Genomic DNA, 14,200 nt, shown 5'->3' on the forward strand with positions numbered 1-14,200 from the left:
CACAAAGTATACAAATGGAAAAAACGATTTAACCAAAACCCTAATAGTAGACCTTCCAAAGTAAATATTATTCAAAGTGATGTTTCAGACACCGAGGGAGAACAGTCAGAAACATTAGACTCAGAGACAGAAACTGAAACACAAACATCTGAAAGTCATATGAGAATTACAAGAGGAAAAAGAAAAGATTTTTTAGGTTCAAGTGCCTCTTCAACAGGAGATACACTAGAAGAGGCAGGGGGCAAATCAAAAAGATCAAACAAAAGCCAATTGCAAAACAAGCCCAACAAGAAAGGCTGGAAACCTTATCAGAGACCTCCCAGAGCTCCAAGTCCATTTTCCCAAATAAAACAGAATCAATGAGAATAATCAACTTATCCCAAAAACTACTATCACAAGAACATCTAAATGTACTTTCTAAGGGGATGTCTTTCTGTCCAACATCGAAATTAGATAAATTTGAGATTATTAAAGACATTAATCTATTTATCAGAAAAATAGCCACTACGTAGATTCTATAATCACAAACGAAACACAACAGATATGCCCCCTAATGAAAATTGGACAAGTGAAGAACTAAATTCCTTGGAAAATTTGGAAAGTCTACTACAAGACAGTGAACAGTCCAGTACACAATCAGTAGAAATAGTAAACAAGGATCAATGGAGAAACAAAATTATGAATAAATCGAAATTCATGCCCAAATTTAATCAATGTCCACAACTCCAAGTATTTAACGATATTGTATGTGAACAAGTCTTAGAAATTTCGGATCAAAATTCACACTATAATTTAAATAAACAAGAATACTTGGCATTGAAGGATTTAAAATCCTGGAAAGATGTAATAATCAGGAATGCAGACAAGGGTGGCAATATCGTTCTTTGGCCCCTGAATATGTATACAAGAGAAACAGAAAAACAACTCAAAGACACCCAATGCTATCAGAAATTGGGATACAATCCAGCAAAAGAATTTCTAAGTCAATACATAACTTTAATAAACAAGGCCAGATACGATAATATAATAACAATTAAAGAATTTGATTTTTTAAAAGTAACAAATCCAACAGTAGCCACCTTTTATCTCATTCCAAAAATCCACAAAAACAGCAGACATCCTCCAGGCCGCCCGATCGTGTCAGGCATTAATAGCCTGACCGAGAAGGCAAGCAAATATGTGGACTATAGATTAAGAGGCTATTTATCACAAATTTCATCCTACGTGCAGGACACAACAGATGTGTTATTACAACTGGAAAATCTACATCTTTCTGCGGACACTTGGCTGGTGACAGCAGACGTGGAGTCGCTGTACACCTGCATAGCACATGACCTGGGCATAGAAGCTGTCAAATGGTTTCTAAAAATGGGTTCTGAAGAAGATTCGTTACACGATGACTTCATAATCCAATTACTACAGTTTGTGTTGTGTCATAACTTTTTTACCTTCAACAACGGCTTCTACCTTCAAAAGAGAGGCACGGCAATGGGTACAGCATGTGCTCCCACCTATGCGAACCTTTTTTTAGGATGGTGGGAGCACCTGGTGGTATTCTCAGACACCAACAAAAACTACCTGAACAAAGTCCCTTTCTGGATTCGCTACATTGATGACGTGTTCTTCCTATGGGAGGGCACAAAATCAGAACTTGAAGAATTCTTAACAATACTTAATACCAACACTTTAAATATTAAACTGACACATGAAACAAATCTCAATGAAATCCACTTTCTAGACTTGAAAATCATAAAAACACAAACCGGTAATATAATAACAGACGTTTACCGGAAAGAAACAGCAACAAATAGCCTACTTCATAGTTCCAGTGCCCATGCACCAAATACAATACGAGCACTGCCTACAGGAGAATTTCTCCGAATGAGGCGCAACTGCACATTGGATACTGATTACCAAGTGAGAGCTAAATAACTATCTGCAAGACTCCTAGCGAGGGGGTACAGTAAACGATCCATAAAGAAGGCAGAATATCATGCCAGATCCACCGTGAGAAAGGAATTGCTAAAGAAAAGAAGTAAACCCCAACAGGAAGAAATAAGATTTATCTCTACCTATAACCCGAAAAGCACACAAATTTTGAAGATACTTCAAAATAACTGGCATATTCTAAAGTCAGATCCAATATTATCAGGAATATTGGGAGATAAAGTACAAACTGGGTATAGGAGAACCAAAAATCTTAAAGATCTGATAAGTCCAAGTCACTTTGGAGGCCAGAGAACTATAGGAGCAATTTCCAAAGGGTCACACAAATGTGGAACATGTAGCACCTGTAGCTACATGCTCAAAAAACAAGACATCCGGGATCGTTTTAACAAAACTCATAAAATCAATGAGTATATCAACTGCCACACGGAAGGTGTTATTTATGCACTAATCTGTAAATGTAATCTAATATATGTAGGCATGACAACTAGAAAGATCCGCACCAGAGTGCAGGAACATCTAAGGAATATTAAAAATGCCACAAAAGATCTAGATGCAGGCAAACAACTAACGTCAGTAGCTCACCATTTTCATTCTAAACATAATTCTAAACAATCAGAATTAAAATGTTATGGTATTCAGAAAATAAATGTGGGTATCAGAGGAGGAGATATTGAGACCAAACTACTACAGGCTGAAAGTAGATGGATTTTTCTATTAAATACAGTGCAGCCACATGGTCTTAATGAACAAAACAACTTTTCTGCCTTTCTATAGAGTTATAAATGTCTGTTACAAGTTACTAGTATCACATAAATGTATATGCATACAACTTGGTACACACAGCTAAATGCAATCTCTCAAGGATAGGATTATTATGATTGCTGTACAAAATATCTGTTAGGAATAATATTGGAACCTATCCATCATGTTACCGATAATATCTGGTGTAATAACATAGAATTGTTAGAGATATTTGTCCCCCCTCGTGGAACAACAAATATAGAGCCAGAATGGAAATTACATCCCAGTTGAATGTATAACCCACACGAAAGGATTAGCTATCAATAAAACAAACAATCACTATTATGTTCACGAACACATTATTAGACACTACAATTCATTTATTTTAATAACTCACCTATTTCTTATTATTCATGTTTATGCACATATCACTAGATGTCACAATTAACTTAATTTCATTTCATAACTCACTCATGTCTTAATTCACACTACAAAAAACATAATTTATGCTTACCTGATCAATTCCTTTCTTCTGTAGTGTGATCAGTCCACGGGTCATCATTACTTCTGGGATATTACTCCTCCCCAACAGGAAGTGCAAGAGGATTCACCCAGCAGAGCTGCATATAGCTCCTCCCCTCTACGTCACCCCCAGTCATTCGACCAAGGACCAACGAGAAAGGAGAAACCAAGGGTGTAGTGGTGACTGGAGTATAATTTAAAAAATATTTACCTGCCTTAAAAAAAACAGGGCGGGCCGTGGACTGATCACACTACAGAAGAAAGGAATTTATCAGGTAAGCATAAATTATGTTTTCTTCTGTTAAGTGTGATCAGTCCACGGGTCATCATTACTTCTGGGGTACCAATACCAAAGCAAAAGTACACGGATGACGGGAGGGATAGGCAGGCTCTTTATACAGAAGGAACCACTGCCTGAAGAACCTTTCTCCCAAAAATAGCCTCCGAGGAAGCAAAAGTGTCAAATTTGTAAAATTTGGAAAAAGTATGAAGCGAAGACCAAGTTGCAGCCTTGCAAATCTGTTCAACAGAGGCCTCATTCTTAAAGGCCCAAGTGGAAGCCACAGCTCTAGTAGAATGAGCTGTAATTCTTTCAGGAGGCTGCTGTCCAGCAGTCTCATAGGCTAAACGAATTATGCTACGAAGCCAAAAAGAAAGAGAGGTAGCAGAAGCCTTTTGACCTCTCCTCTGACCAGAGTAAACGACAAACAGGGAAGACGTTTGTCGAAATTCCTTAGTTGCCTGTAAGTAAAACTTTAGGGCACGAACTACATCCAGATTGTGCAGAAGACGTTCCTTCTTCGAAGAAGGATTTGGACACAAAGAAGGAACAACAATCTCTTGATTGATATTCCTGTTAGTGACTACCTTAGGTAAGAACCCAGGTTTAGTGCGCAGAACTACCTTATCCGAATGAAAAATCAAATAAGGAGAATCACAATGTAAGGCTGATAACTCAGAGACTCTTCGAGCCGAGGAAATAGCCATTAAAAATAGAACTTTCCAAGATAACAACTTTATATCAATGGAATGGAGGGGTTCAAACGGAACACCCTGTAAAACGTTAAGAACAAGGTTTAAACTCCATGGCGGAGCAACAGTTTTAAACACAGGCTTAATCCTGGCCAAAGCCTGACAAAAAGCCTGAACGTCTGGCACTTCTGACAGACGTTTGTGTAACAGAATGGACAGAGCTGAGATCTGTCCCTTTAATGAACTAGCAGATAAACCCTTTTCTAAACCTTCTTGTAGAAAAGACAATATCCTAGGAATCCTAACCTTACTCCAAGAGTAACCTTTGGATTCACACCAATATAGGTATTTACGCCATATCTTATGGTAAATCTTTCTGGTAACAGGCTTCCTAGCCTGTATTAAGGTGTCAATAACTGACTCAGAAAACCCACGTTTTGATAAAATCAAACGTTCAATTTCCAAGCAGTCAGCTTCAGAGAAGTTAGATTTTGATGTTTGAAAGGACCCTGTATCAGGAGATCCTGTTTCAGAGGTAGAGACCAAGGTGGACAGGATGACATGTCCACCAGGTCTGCATACCAAGTCCTGCGTGGCCATGCAGGTGCTATTAGAATCACTGATGCTCTCTCCTGTTTGATTCTGGCAATCAATCGAGGAAGCATCGGGAAGGGTGGAAACACATAAGCCATCGTGAAGTCCCAAGGTGCTGTCAGGGCATCTATTAGGACTGCTCCTGGATCCCTGGATCTGGACCCGTAACGAGGAAGCTTGGCGTTCTGTCGAGACGCCATGAGATCTATCTCTGGTTTGCCCCAACGTCGAAGTATTTGGGCAAAGACCTCCGGATGAAGTTCCCACTCCCCCGGATGAAAAGTCTGACGACTTAAGAAATCCGCCTCCCAGTTCTCCACTCCCAGGATGTGGATTGCTGACAGGTGGCAAGAGTGAAACTCTGCCCAGCGAACTATCTTTGATACTTCCATCATTGCTAGGGAGCTCCTTGTCCCTCCCTGATGGTTGATGTAAGCTACAGTCGTGATGTTGTCCGACTGAAACCTGATGAACCCCCGAGTCGTCAACTGGGGCCAAGCCAGGAGGGCATTGAGAACTGCTCTCAATTCAAATGTTTATTGGCAGGAGACTCTCCTCCTGACTCCATTGTCCCTGAGCCTTCAGAGAATTCCAGACGGCACCCCAACCTAGAAGGCTGGCGTCTGTTGTTACAATTGTCCAGTCTGGTCTGCTGAATGGCATCCCCCTGGACAGATGTGGCCGAGAAAGCCACCATAGAAGAGAATTTCTGGTCTCTTGATCCAGATTCAGAGAAGGGGACAAGTCTGAGTAATCCCCATTCCACTGACTTAGCATGCATAGTTGCAGTGGTCTGAGGTGTAAGCGAGCAAATGGCACTATGTCCATTGCCGCTACCATTAAGCCGATTACCTCCATGCATTGAGCCACTGACGGGTGTTGAATGGAATGAAGGGTGCGGCAAGCACTTTGAAGTCTTGTTAACCTGTCCTCTGTCAGGTAAATCTTCATTTCTACAGAATCTATAAGAGTCCCCAGGAAGGGAACTCTTGTGAGTGGAACGAGTGAACTTTTCTTTTCGTTCACCTTCCATCCATGTGACCTTAGAAAAGCCAGTACTAACTCTGTATGAGACTTGGCAGTTTGAAAGCTTGAAGCTTGTATCAGAATGTCGTCTAGGTACGGAGCTACCGAAATTCCCCGCGGTCTTAGTACCGCCAGAAGAGCACCTAGAACCTTTGTGAAGATTATTGGAGCTGTAGCCAATCCGAATGGAAGAGCTACAAACTGGTAATGCCTGTCTAGAAAGGCAAACCTTAGATACCGGTAATGATCTTTGTGAATCGGTATGTGAAGGTAAGCATCCTTTAAATCCACTGTGGTCATGTACTGACCTTCTTGGATCATGGGTAAAATTGTCCGAATAGTCTCCATTTTGAATGATGGAACTCTTAGAAATTTGTTTAGGAACTTTAAATCCAGGATTGGTCTGAAAGTTCCCTCTTTTTTGGGAACCACAAACAGATTTGAGTAAAACCCCTGTCCCTGTTCCGACCGTGGAACTGGATGGATTACTCCCATTAACAATAGTTCTTGTATGCAGCGTAGAAACGCTTCTTTCTTTGTTTGGTTTGTTGACAACCTTGACAGATGAAATCTCTCTCTTGGAGGAGAGTATTTGAAGTCCAGAAGGTATCCCTGAGATATTATCTCTAACACCCAGGGATCCTGGACATCTCTTGCCCAAGCCTGGGCGAAGAGAGAAAGTCTGCCCCCCACAAGATCCGATCCCGGATCGGGGGCCCTCAATTCATGCTGTTTTAGGGGCAGCAGCAGGTTTCCTGGCCTGCTTGCCCTTGTTCCAGGACTGGTTAGGTCTCCAGCCTTGTCTGTAGCGAGTACCAGATCCTTCTTGTTTTGGAGCAGTGGAAGTTGATGCTGCTCCTGCTTTGAAATTCCGAAAGGAACGAAAATTAGACTGTCTAGCCTTAGATTTGGCTTTGTCTTGAGGCAGGGCGTGGCCCCTTACCTCCTGTAATGTCAGCGATAATTTCTTTCAAACCGGGCCCGAATAAGGTCTGTCCCTTGAAAGGTATATTAAGTAATTTGGACTTAGAAGTTACATCAGCTGACCAGGATTTTAGCCACAGTGCTCTACGCGCCTGAATGGCGAATCCGGAATTCTTAGCCGTAAGTTTAGTTAAATGTACTACGGCTTCCGAAATGAATGAATTAGCTAGCTTAAGTATTCTAAGCCTGTCCGAAATGTCGTCCAGCGTAGCTGAACTAAGGTTCTCTTCTAGAGACTCAATCCAGAATGCCGCTGCAGCCGTGACCGGCGCAATGCATGCAAGGGGTTGCAATATAAAACCTTGTTGAACAAACATTTTCTTAAGGTAACCCTCTAACTTTTTATCCATTGGATCTGAAAAGGCACAGCTATCCTCTACCGGGATAGTGGTACGCTTAGCTAAAGTAGAAACTGCTCCCTCCACCTTAGGGACCGTTTGCCATAAGTCCCGTGCGGCGGTGTCTATTGGAAACATCTTTCTAAATATCGGAGGGGGTGAGAACGGCACACCGGGTCTATCCCACTCCTTAGTAATAATTTCAGTTAGTCTCTTAGGTATAGGAAAAACGTCAGTACTTGTTGGTACGGCAAAATATTTATCCAACCCACACATTTTCTCTGGTATTGCAACTGTGTTACAATCATTCAGGGCCGCTAACACCTCCCCTAGTAATACACGGAGGTTTTCCAGCTTAAATTTAAAATTTGAAATATCTGAATCCAATCTGTTTGGATCAGAACCGTCAGCCGCAGAATGAAGCTCTCCGTCCTCATGTTCTGCAAGTTGTGACGCAGTATCTGACATGGCCCTAGCATTATCAGCGCACTCTGTTCTCACCCCAGAGTGATCACGCTTGCCTCTTAGTTCTGGTAATTTAGCTAAAACCTCAGTCATAACAGTAGCCATATCTTGTAATGTTATTTGTAATGGCCGCCCAGATGTACTGGGCGCCACCATATCGCGCACCTCCCGAGCGGGAGATGCAGGTACTGTCACGTGAGGCGAGTTAGTCGGCATAACTCTCCCCTCGTTGTTTGGTGAAATTTGTTCAATTTGTACAGATTGACTTTTATTTAAAGTAGCATCAATACAGTTAGTACATAAATTTCTATTGGGCTCCACTTTGGCGTTGGCACAAATAGTACAGGTCTCATCCTCTGAATCAGACATGTTTAACACACTAGCAAATAAACTTGCAACTTAGAAGTAAAACACAATGAAAAAACGTACTGTGCTTTAAGAAGCACTGAAAGATATATAACAGTTGAAATCAATAAACTTTGAAAAACAAAACACAATTTAGCAAAGGTTTGTTCCCATTAGCAAAGAAAAACTAACCCTGATGGCATAAAAAAGTTAAAGAATAAACGTTTTTTATCACAGTCAACTATAACCTCACAGCTCTGTTAGATTACTTCCCTCAAACAAGCTTTGAAGACCCCTGAGTTCTGTAGAGATAAACCGGAACATGCAGGAAAAAACAATGAGCTTCTGACTGAAATTTTTGATGCGTAGCAAAAGCGCCAAAAAAAGGTCCCTCCCCCTCACACACAACAGTGAGAGAGATCAGTAAACTGTCATAATTAGATCAAGCAACTGCCAAGTGGAAAAATAGTGCCCAAACATTTTATTCACCCAGTACCTCAGAAAATGGAAACGATTTTACATTCCAGCAAGAACGTTTAACATAAATTAAGAGTTATTAAAAAACCTGTTGCTTTGCAATTAGGCTAAAGTCTTATATACACAGTGTAATTCCAGTGAAGTACCATTCCCCAGAATACTCAAATGTTAAATATACATACATGATATTATGTCGGTATGGCAGGATTTTCTCATCAATTCCATTGTCAGAAAATAAAAACTGCTACATACCTCTTTGCAGATTAAACTGCCCGCTGTCCCCTGATCTGAAGTTTACCTCTCCTCAGATGGCCGAGAAACAGCAATATGATCTTAACAACTCCGGCTAAAATCATAGTAAAAACTCTGGTAGATTCTTCTTCAAACTCCACCAGAGAAGGAATAACACACTCCGGTGCTATTAAAAAATAAACTTTTGATTGAAGAAATAAAACTAAATAAAATCACCATAGTCCTCTCACACATCCTATCTAGTCGTTGGGTGCAAGAGAATGACTGGGGGTGACGTAGAGGGGAGGAGCTATATGCAGCTCTGCTGGGTGAATCCTCTTGCACTTCCTGTTGGGGAGGAGTAATATCCCAGAAGTAATGATGACCCGTGGACTGATCACACTTAACAGAAGAAATAAGATTAATTTAAAACACATTGTAAGTTTGTTAGTTATATGTTCAATACGATGTAAATTGTACACTATGCAACAATCACCTCATATGTTTCAAAATTTACACAATCACGTTTAATTTAATTTGAAAAATAATACACTCTAAACACACATAACTCACTAATTACTACTTTGGATTCCAACCAGTTAATATTATAAAAAAATCCTTTCTGTCTGTATGATTGGTGAATCCTAACAACCCGTGTGGGTAACTATGTTTATGTCACTCATTAAACCCAATATAGACCACATAAATAAAATCTCACTCTTTTCCTTTCTCTAGTCTCTATACTGTGGTGTGTGATAGAGAAAGTTAAAATGAATGAGGGTATCTCCTAGAAAATATGACCTATATCGAAAAATCAATACTGTATATAAAAAATAAACGTGAGTCCAGTAAGACAGTGTCAAAAAACACTAGATTATGCACTGGAAAATTATTGATTGATCTTATAAGTCTAACATGATCAATGTATTAGACAAACTACATCCAGACTACCTAAGAGATTTGACAGCAAAAGATGTGGAAGTACCAAAAGCAATTAATACTAAGCAGCAATGACAATAGAAATAAATAGCAAAAGATCGTAAAAAGAAAAAGATCAAATTCCAAATGGAAACTTAAAATGATGTTACACAACATTGCTGCTTTTTCAAATTTATGGGACATTAAATTACATACATAGGAAGGCACGAAATAGTAACTAGTAGAAAAATGTCTCAGAATGTCTTGTAAGGGGTGTGATAACCCTAGAACCAATCAACGTCTACTTTTAGAAATGACATCACTAGTGGGCGTGAATCGCACGCTATAAAAAGCCAAGTTTCCCGCGGCGCGATGTCCTTTGAAAAAGCCGGGTCACGGCGAAACATGTCAGGAATGATAGGGAAATGGTGAGGAGTCCTAGGAGCTCCTGTGTTTTTAGGCAAGCCTTAAGCTGCATATAAATTACTGTAGTCGATACTGCTAATAATATAGTTACAGGTGGTCTGTTTCCACCATTACAACAATTAACTTTAAGCCTCCAGTAATAAGAAGAGAGCAAGTACTGTTGACAATTGTAACTAAAACGTTTAGTATTTGCAAAACATACTGTATTTTCAGTTGTAAACTGACAAGCTACCCTTTAAAAACGAAACTGTTATGCTCAGAGTGAGCGTAAGAGAAGGGAAACTAATCTAGTCACTGTTTGCACTTCTTTAGTTAAAAGACAATGAACTTTCTAACCATAATTTTGTAGAATCGTGTCAGGCAACAATTATTTAATGTGTACCAGTAAACAATCTGCCGACATTGCAGATTTGAAAAGAGAGAAACAGTAGTTGCATTTAGAAGCTACAAATAACGTTACACTTTTAGAGTGAGAGGAGTGACGTTAACACTGACAAGCTGATTGCTTAGCCAGTCTATCACACGGACCAATCACCCTCTACGCTCTCTACTTAGTGTGCGAGGAGCAGTGTTAACATGTACAAACAATTATTTAGCTACTATCTGAACATTGAATAAGTAGCGTCTCTCTCCAGAATTAAAAGCAAGATAATTCAGCTACTGTTAAAATCGGTAGGAGAATCATACAAGCAATATTGGAAGTACCTAGTACAGATTGTGGGTCATAAAAGATAGAAATAACAAAACACCGCTAAACTTTAAACAAACCTCGAATCATAAAGTGTATGCAAATAATTTCAATATTGAATAGTGTGTTTATTAACAAATCTATCTGATAACCAGAATCTTAGGGTGTACAAGTTACAAAAAATTACATCTAATAACATTATCAGATAAGGGGACAGATAACTATCAATCTATATTCTATCTGTCTTTTACCTCAGGCCACGTACTACATTGTTACCTGTTAACTTAAAGTGTGGAATTGGAAAGTATATAACAAATTTACCATCGTAATAATTAATATAAATTACGCATGGAATAGACAACCTAAATAAAAAATTTTCCAAACAGTCACTGGATGAGCTACCACTTCTAACAATACTGGAAATATATAAAGAGGTTAGGAACAAGTGAAGCAGAACCACACAATACTCAATTTACACGTATCTACTACCTTATGCAGCCTAAGTGTGTTTTTAATTTTAAATCCTATTTTAATAAATATTATTAAAAGTTATATTTTAATTTAAATTCACTAGCATATGTCAATATCTTGCAACCCAGTTATTTACATATAGTATTCAACATTCACAAGCCTAGAGTGCTATAATATGTATTCTTTTGTGAGGAAATCTTTAGTTGCTTGTAAGTAGAATTTTAAAGCACAAACCGCATCAAGATTGTGCAATAAACTTTCCTTTTTTGATGAAGGATTAGGACACAAAGAAGGAACAACAATCTCTTGATTGATATTCTTAATAGAAACAAAACTTTCCAAGATAAAAGCTTAATATCTATGGAATGCATGGATTCAAAAGGAACCCCTTGAAGAACCTTAAGAACTAAATTTAAGCTCCAAGGCGGAGCAACCGATTTAAATACAGGCTTAATTCTGACCAAAGCCTGACTAAATGCTCGAACGTCTGGGACATCTGCCAGACGTTTGTGTAGTAAAAAAGACAAAGCAGAGATTTGTCCCTTTAGAAAACTAGCTGATAATCCCTTCTCCAAACCCTCTTGGAGAAAAGACAAAACTCTAGGAATCCTAACCTTACTCCAAGAGTAACCTTTGGATTCACACCAAAAAAGATATTTGCTCCAAATCTTATGATAGATCTTCCTGGTGACAGGCTTTCTAGCCTGAATCAGGGTATCAATGACTGACTCAGATAAACCACGCTTTGCTAAAATCAAGCGTTCAATTTCCAAGCAGTCAGACACAGAGAAATTAGATTTAGATGCGAGAACAGACCCCGGATTAGAAGGTCCCGCCTCATTGGCAGAGTCCACGGTGGAACCGAGGACATGTCCACTAGGTCTGCATACCAAGTCCTGCGTGGCCACGCAGGAGCTATCAGGATCACCAAAGCTCTCTCCTGCTTGATTCTGGCAACCAGACGTGGGAGGAGAGGAAACGGTGGGAATACATAAGCCAGATTGAAAAACCAAGGCACTGCTAGAACATCTATCAGCACCGCCTTGGAATCCCAAGACCTGGATCCGTAACGAGGAAGTTTGGCATTCTGACGGGACGCCATCAGATCCAAATCTGGCTTGCCCCATAGCTGAATTAGCTGGGCAAACACCTCCGGATGAAGTTCCCAATCCCCAGGATGAAAAGTCTGACGACTCAGGAAATCCGCCTCCCAGTTCTCTACTCCTGGTATGTGGATCGCTAATAGATGGCAAGAGTGATCCTCTACCCATCAAATTATTTTGGTAACTTCCATCATCGCTAGAGAACTCCTTGTTCCTCCCTGATGATTGATATAAGCTACAGTCGAGATGTTGTCCGACTGAAACCTGATGAATTTGGCCGCAGCAAGCTGAGGCCACGCCTAAAGCGTATTGAAAATCGCTCTCAGTTTCAGAATGTTTATCGGAAGAATCGATTCCTCCTGTGACCATAAACCCTGAGCTATCAGGGAGTTCCAGACTGCACCCTAGCCTAACAGGCTGGCATCTGACGTTACTATGAGCCACTCTGGCCTGTGGAAACACATTCCCTGAGGCATGTGGTCCTGAGACAACCACCAGAGAAGAGAATCTCTGGTCTCCTGGTGCAGATGCAGTTGAGGAGAAAAATCTGCATAACCCCCATTCCACTGTTTGAGCATGCTTAGTTGCAGTTGTCTGAGATGTAGGCGGGCAAAAGGAACTATGTCCATTGCCGCTACCATGAGACCGATTACCTCCATACACTGAGCCACTGATGGCTGAGGAATGGAATGAAGAGCTCGGCAAGTGGTTAAGATCTTCGATTTTCTGACCTCCGTCAGAAAAATTTTCATTTCCACTGAGTCTATCAGAGTTCCTAGAAGGAAACTTTTGTTTGAGGGAAGAGAGAACTCTCCCTTATGTTCACCTTCCACCCGTGAGATCTCAGAAAAGCCAACACGGTGTTTGTATGAGATTTGGCTAGCTGGAAAGTTGACGCCTGAATTAAGATGTCGTCCAGATAAGGCGCCACTGCTATGCCCCGTGGACGAAGAACCGCCAGAAGGCACCCTAGCACCTTGGTGAAAATTCTGGGAGCCGTGGCCAACCCGAAGGGAAGGGCCACAAACTGGTAATGCCTGTTTAGAAAGGCAAATCTGAGAAATTAAAGATGATCTCTGTGAATAGGGATGTGTAGATAAGTATCCTTTAAATCCACGGTAGTCATATATTGAACTTCCTGGATCAGAGGAAGAATAGTCCGAATGGTCTCCATATTGAAAGATGGAACTTTGAGGAACTTGTTTAGAATCTTGAGATCCAAGATTGGTCTGAAAATTCCCTCTTTTTTGGGAACCGCAAACAGGTTTGAGTAAAATCCTAGCCCCTGCTCCTCTCTTGGGACTGGGCGGATCACCTCCATGGTATATAGGTCTTCTACACAGCGTAAGAACGCCTCTCTCTTTGTCTGGTTTGCAGACAATCAAGAAATGTGAAATCTCCCCCTTGGAAGGGAGTTCTTGAATTCCAGAAAATATCCCTGGGACACAATTTTTAAAGCCCAGGGATCGTGAACATCTCTTGCCCAAGACTGAGCAAAGAGAGAGAGTCTGCCCCCTACTAGATCCGGTCCTGGATCGGGGGCAACCCCTTCATGCTGTCTTGGTGGCAGCAGCGGACTTCTTGGGCTGTTTACCCTTGTTCCAAGTCTGGTTAGGTCTCCAGACTGACTTGGATTGTGCAAAATTTCCCTCCTGCTTTGAAGTAGAGGCAGTTGAAATGGGACCACTTTTAAAGTTCCGAAAGGAACGGAAATTATTTTGCTTAGCCCTTGTCTTAATTGATCAATCCTGAGGAAGGGCATGACCCTTCCCTCTAGTGATGTCTAAAATAATCTCTTTCAGTTCAGGCCCGAAAAGGGTCTTTCCTTTGAAAGAGATGTTCAAAAGCTTAGATTTAGATGACACATCAGCAGACCAGGACTTAAGCCACAACGCCCTGCGTGCTAAAATGGCAAGACCTGAACTTTTTGCCACTAATTTAGCCAGTTG

This window comes from Bombina bombina, chromosome 1 (assembly GCF_027579735.1).
Source record: "Bombina bombina isolate aBomBom1 chromosome 1, aBomBom1.pri, whole genome shotgun sequence".
NCBI lineage: Eukaryota > Metazoa > Chordata > Amphibia > Anura > Bombinatoridae > Bombina > Bombina bombina.